The sequence below is a fragment of the Benincasa hispida genome, chromosome 3 (assembly GCF_027475165.1).
Source record: "Benincasa hispida cultivar pf3 chromosome 3, pf3_genome.v1.1, whole genome shotgun sequence".
Classification (NCBI taxonomy): domain Eukaryota; kingdom Viridiplantae; phylum Streptophyta; class Magnoliopsida; order Cucurbitales; family Cucurbitaceae; genus Benincasa; species Benincasa hispida.
In genome coordinates this window covers 68,152,120-68,158,498 of record NC_143480.1, presented here as the reverse complement: position 1 = coordinate 68,158,498, position 6,379 = coordinate 68,152,120, and positions in this window count along the sequence as shown.

Sequence of the window (6,379 nt, the reverse complement as noted above, 5' to 3'; positions counted from 1 at the left end):
TGTTCATCCTTGTTCAGGTAAATTGAAACCTATCAACTTCACTTTTTATCTTTTTATAAAAGCGTAAAGTAATAAAAAGTTTCATACATAAAAAACACAAGGTTTTTTACTCAGTTTACAAACATTACACTTGTGGTATGGATTCAAACCAAAAACTTTATGGTTACTAAGATACTCGTATGTTAATTAAATCAAGCTCAGTTTCACTGATATGTTATAATTCAAACAACAGGAAGTGGATAAGATTGATAAAAGTGGACGAAATTAATCGGTGTTAATAATGTTATTGACTAACCAATACATATAATCTTAAGTATTGATGTGTTAAATTCATGTGTTTATTAATTGCCTACCAAAGCCTCTTACATATATTAGTAAACTTATAAACAATTTTTTAAAGGAAACAACTTCTATTTTTCATCAACCAAAAAAGGTAAGACTAAATTCTTAAGGATCCTTTTTGATACAGTTCTAAATGATTGGAGAGCATAACTAGGCACTTTCCTCTCTAATTTGCAAAAGGCCTTGGGTACCAAGCTACCTTTTAGAACGGCTTTTCATCCACAGACAGACGGTCAGTCCGAGCAGACAATACAGACACTGGAAGACATGCTGAGAACATGTGTTATGCAGTTTAAAGGAAGTTGGGATGCACAACTGCCATTGGTCGAGTTTGCGTATAACAATAGTTATCACTCGAGCATAGGCATGGCTCCATACGAAGCATTGTATGGCAGACCATGCAGGACCCTGGTATGTTGGAATGAAGTAGGGGAACGAAAACTATTGGGTCTAGAATTAGTGCAGCAAATGGCAGATACTGTAAAGCTTATCAGGGAAAACTTGAAGACAGCTCAAGACAAGCAGAAAAGTTACGCTGATAAGTGAATGAGAGATTTAGAATTTGAGGTTGGAGACCATATATTCCTTCGGTTATCTCCATGGAAAGAAGTACTCGGGTTTGGAAGAAAAGTGAAACTAACTCCTTGATACATTGGACCATACGAGATTATAGAATGAGTTAGCCTGATAGCGTATAAATTACAATTACCTCCGGAGCTAACACGTATTCACAACGTGTTCCATGTATCAATGTTGAGGAAGTATATACCTGGTCCTACGCATGTACTAGTAAAACAACCATTTCAGCTCAAGGAAAATTTGTCATATGAAGAAGCATCGGTTCATATTTTAGACAGGAAGGAACATGTTCTTCGGAACAAAACCATACCTTTAGTGAAGGTATTGTGGAACAACCACAGAGTTGAAGAAGCGAGGTGGGAATCTGAAGAGTAAGTAAAGAAGAAGTATCCTCAACTTTTCAATTGATTTCTACAGGTAAATTTAGAGGACGAAGTTTCTTTTAAGGGGTAGTAGGTTTTAAAACCCGCAACCTACTTTCCCTTTTTAATTATATTTGTTGTTTGAGTTAAGAAGAGTAATGGGGTTAAATATTTAAGCTAGATTTGAATTGTGGTTTTTGAGGTAAGGATAAGTTTGAAGAAGGAAAAATGTCTACATTTGGGAATTTAGCTCTGCGATTCTTATTAATCTAGCCTTGCAAAAGGAATTTCTGGCTAAGTGTTAGTCGTGAAGAGTGGTGGCTAAGCATCGAGTAAGCATAAGGCAAGCACCAATTAGATGCCGTCAAGTGTCTAGTATAAGCAATCAAGGAAGGGTTGAGCATCGAGTGTACACAATCAAGGAAGGGTCGAGTGCCGAGTGTGAGTGATCAAGGAAGGATCGAGCATCGAGTTTGAGCAATTGAGGAAGCGTCGCATGTCGAGTACGAGAGATCGAGTAAGGAACGTGCATCGAGCAAGCCATTTAGTATATAGTATCCCATCGAGTATCGAGTCCTTCTCATCGACCATTCAGCAGGGAGCCATTGAAATTTCCATCGAGTAATGACCCTTCTCCATCAAGTTTTTCCCATCGAGGATTGAGTTTGCTCGAAACGCTCAATTCTAAATGTTTCTTTTAGTTATACGGACAGATGGCTTAACCTGGGCCCTTAATCAAAACTAGTGGGTGAGGTGGCTTAAGGAGATTTCATGCGAAAGGGCTGGGCAGTAGTATAAAATGGGAAGAGAACCTCAAAAGCTCGTTTTGGACAATTCCTTCGAGCAAATCAGACGATCTTAGTACCATTAGAAAGCTCTATGAGTCTAGTTTAAATGAAGCCTTTGGAAGGGAGTTCTTGCATGAAAGAGGGTCGAAGAGGTAAGGAACAGATGAAGGTTCGTTTTCAGGTGTTTCTGGGCACTCATGAAGAATCATAGATCTAGGCCGAACCACTTGGATTTTTCAAGTTGAAATTTTAAGGTATTATTTTAACACCATTTCAAGCATGTTTGTAGAAGAAAATTTTGCAAGATAAGATTTGAGTACAAGTTACATATTTTGGAAGTTAAACCTAGAATCTTTGTTCAAGTAGGTAGTTGCAGTTCAGGGCCATCAGGAGAGATTTAAAGGCCCAAGTTAAATCACAAGGAGTTTTACATTGAAACTTTGATGTAACATTTTTAACAAAATTCTGAGCATGTTTGAAAAAGGAAATTTTTTAAGATGAGTCCTGGTTTTCAAGTTACTGAAGTTAGAATTTGAATCTGGAAATTGTGGGCAAACAGGCAACTTCTTATTAAGTATGAGCTTGGTTAAAAAGAGTAATCTCAAAAGGGAGACCTTCTTATTTTTATGTGTAGGAGTGACTTCCATTGGAGAGGCCTACCAAGCCTAGGAAAAATCAAGCCTAAAAATCTGTGAGTGACGAAATGTTTTAAAACTAATATATATATATATATAACAGGAATATGCGTTCCAAATAAATTTCATGCTAGTGTTCATGTGTTTTCCAAGCAATTAAAGTTTATACATATGTTTTAAAACGATTCATGGCATATCTTCAGCATGATGTTTGAATGGAAAGGTAATGCAAACTACATGTTTATAATTCGTGAAGCATGCATGTTGAATTGTGATAATGCTCTTATGGCGAAAGCTACGTAAGTGCTACGCCTAACCTTACGGTACTCAAATCTTCTATGAATGTTACGATTCTAATAAACCGGATACGAAGATATAGAAGGTATTAGAGGAAGTACCTAAAGTGTTGACAGTACTTAGTATACTCCGCGTGCATATAGGTAGTTCTATCTGAGAGGCTGAAGTATGGGTCTCCTGGTCACCGTCATTATAACGGGACCGAAGTATGGGTCTCACGGCCATGAATGGACGTTGGGAGCTTTTGCAACGAGTGCTCGTTCTCAACTAAGGTTTGATAATATGATTGAGTATGACGCATGATACTACGTAAGTTGCTTGAGATCATTTCTAGCATGTTTATATATTTAAATTAATGTGTATGAAAGGATTGAGATGAATTGTATTTCTATGAGTCACTCACTGGGCAACCAGCTCACTGTTTTCAAAAGTTTTCCTTTTTCCTAGGTAGCGGTCAGTTTCCTCACGATTGAACCTACTACTACTTGGCACTCAAAGCTCGGTTAGGAATGAAGAAGCTTAGGTTAAGGTTGTTTGATCTACACATATTTTGAGAGAAGTCTAGAACTTGTAAAACTTATTTTGGGACCCATGTTCATTCTTGTGCTATTTGTTGGACATCTGTTTTTTTTTTTTTTTTTTTTTGGGAATTGTATTTAAGTTGTTTTGCTGGTTAAAGTCATAGTTGATTTACTGCTAAGCTGTGTATTTTGCATATTAAGTTTTAAGTAGGTTTCATTTAAACTTAGGTAAGTGTTGGCAAGTATATCGGTAACTGCTGCCATCATGTCCTCTTCCGATTTAGAGGATAAACTGGGGGGGGTTTGATAAAATCCTTACTCAGAATCAAGAACCGATAATGAAAAAATAATTAAATATTTTAATACATAGTAAAAGTCATGAGAACTTTTATTCTTCTGCTTATTTTGGTAAGATGCTACGATGTGAAATAAATGATTAACAATTTTTTCTCACTTAAAAATTGTTTGTAAGAATTTGTCGACTCCCAAGCAAACATTGTTCATTCCTGTTTAGGTAAATCAAAACCTATCAACTGAACTTTTTATTTTTTATAAAAGCTTAAAGTAATAAAAAGATTGAAACAAAAAACCTTGTGGTTACTAAGATACTCGTATGTTAATTGAGTCATCTTCAGTTTTACCGATATTTTATAATACAGACAACAGGAAGTGGACAAGATTGATAAAAGTGGACGAAATTAATCCATGTCAATAATGTTATTGACCAACCAATACATATAATCTTAAGTAATTATGTGTTCAATTCCATGTGTCTATTAATTACGTACCAAAGCCTCTCACATATATTAGTAAACTTATCAACAATTTTTTAAATGAAACGACTTTTATTTTTCATCAACCCAAAAAGCTAAGACTAAATTATTAAGGATCCCTTTTGCTACCGTTCTAAATGATTAGAGAGCATAATTAGGCACTTTCCTCACTAATCATCGTAGAAGTTTCATCCATCTATTTAGACCTATATTGTAAGCCAACAAGACTTAAATTAGGGGCTTATGCTCAAAACTTCTCCAACATCTAAAGATCAATATTCTAGGCATGGGGATGAGTAAAATTTAATAGGATATAATTTGACACATAAATAAAATCTAATATAATATTGACATGGAAACATTCAGTTTAAAACCATACCATTTAAAAGTGTGCAAGAAATAATGGACAAAGATTACGGAAAATAATTCATATTATTTTAGAAGTTTGTGAGGAACATTACACAAAATTAGGAATGTCACAAAATCAATTTTTTGTACCACAATCATAGAAACAATAACAAGCATATATGATTTGTGTAGGGTTAGTTTGGATGCATTGATGTGAAATACTATGATGTTTCTCCCAACATTTCTTTCCGCAGTCATCAAGAGTGCATCCACTATTATATAATATATCTTGACATCTTTGAACAGCTGAGACTCCTTGAGGCACCAAGATCAATACAACTATACAATAACAAAAAGAAAAATAAATAAACAAGCAAATTAACAATATCTTGTCATAACGAACGATGCCACTATCTATGTCAAATAAAAATGTCAAGATTTCAATGTGATGAAAAGGTTGAGATATTCGTCTGAAGGCTCGTGAAAATCATAAAATCATTATCGCGAAATTTCATAATATGCCTAATGGATATTGAATTTTGTTATTCATGACAATATAGTATCTGTGGAACAAAAAATAGAACCTGCAAAAATAAGAGCAATGAAGATGATAGGGGAAGAAGAAACTAGTTTTGTCATATTCTCAAGAAGAAAATGTCGCAAATATGGTTTTATTAATTTGGGCTGTAAAAATTTTACGATTGAGAAGGTTTAAATACTAAAAATTACATTAAATTCCATCCATAAATTTATTTCATTTTTTATAAATATTGTAAAGTTCAATAAATTCAACGACTCCATGCATGAATCCGTTTGAATTTATGTAAAAATAGTAAAGATTTTTTATTTATTATGCACGGTTCGTGAATTAAATTTTGATTTATGTTAAACTTTTGTTAAATTTTCATTGCATACTTTTACTATTCTATATTATAGGATTGTTATTGAAAATTAATTTTGCTTCTATTTGTATTTTGTATAAAATAATTTTAAAATTGTAACCTTACTCCTTCATGATGTTTCGAAGACAATTCTCCATCAACAAAGCCATACATTCTATCTTCTTCTAAGTCCATTTCCTTTTGAAATCCATTTTTTGTAATGTCAATTAATGGGATTAATCAGTGAAATGTTTTCAACCTAAGATAATTGAACATGGACACACAAGACAATCGTAAAAGTATAACTCCGCATAGTCTAACTTCTTTTTGTTAGAGAGGTAACTTAGAAATGAACTACGACATATTTTATACTTTATAAAAAAATTTAAATGTGCAATTCATATCTTTATTTCATGTTAATTTTAATATTCTAATGCAGTTAATCTTTTATTTGGTTGAGACCAAGCAATTCAAAGTTGTTTAAAGTATTTTGGATGGATGAAGATCATGAAGGCACTAGTTGGAGGTAAATTGACCAACTGAGTCATCAAAGATAAAATCTAAACAAAAAGGCTCGATATAACAACTCAACTTTCCAAAATCTCTAACTAGGGTCATAATGACATTCATGTAACCTTAAAAAGAAATTTGGTTAATCATTTTAATATAAAATAAAAAATATATTTTTTTAAAAAAATAAAACACCGCTAATATAATTTAGGGAATGCTAAAAAAAATCAATTCGGGATCACTTAAAATGTAATGAGAAAAAAACATATAAATTTAAAACTTCTAACTTGAAGGTTCAAAATAAAACCATCCAAAACAATCTTGAAAACATGAAACTATACCG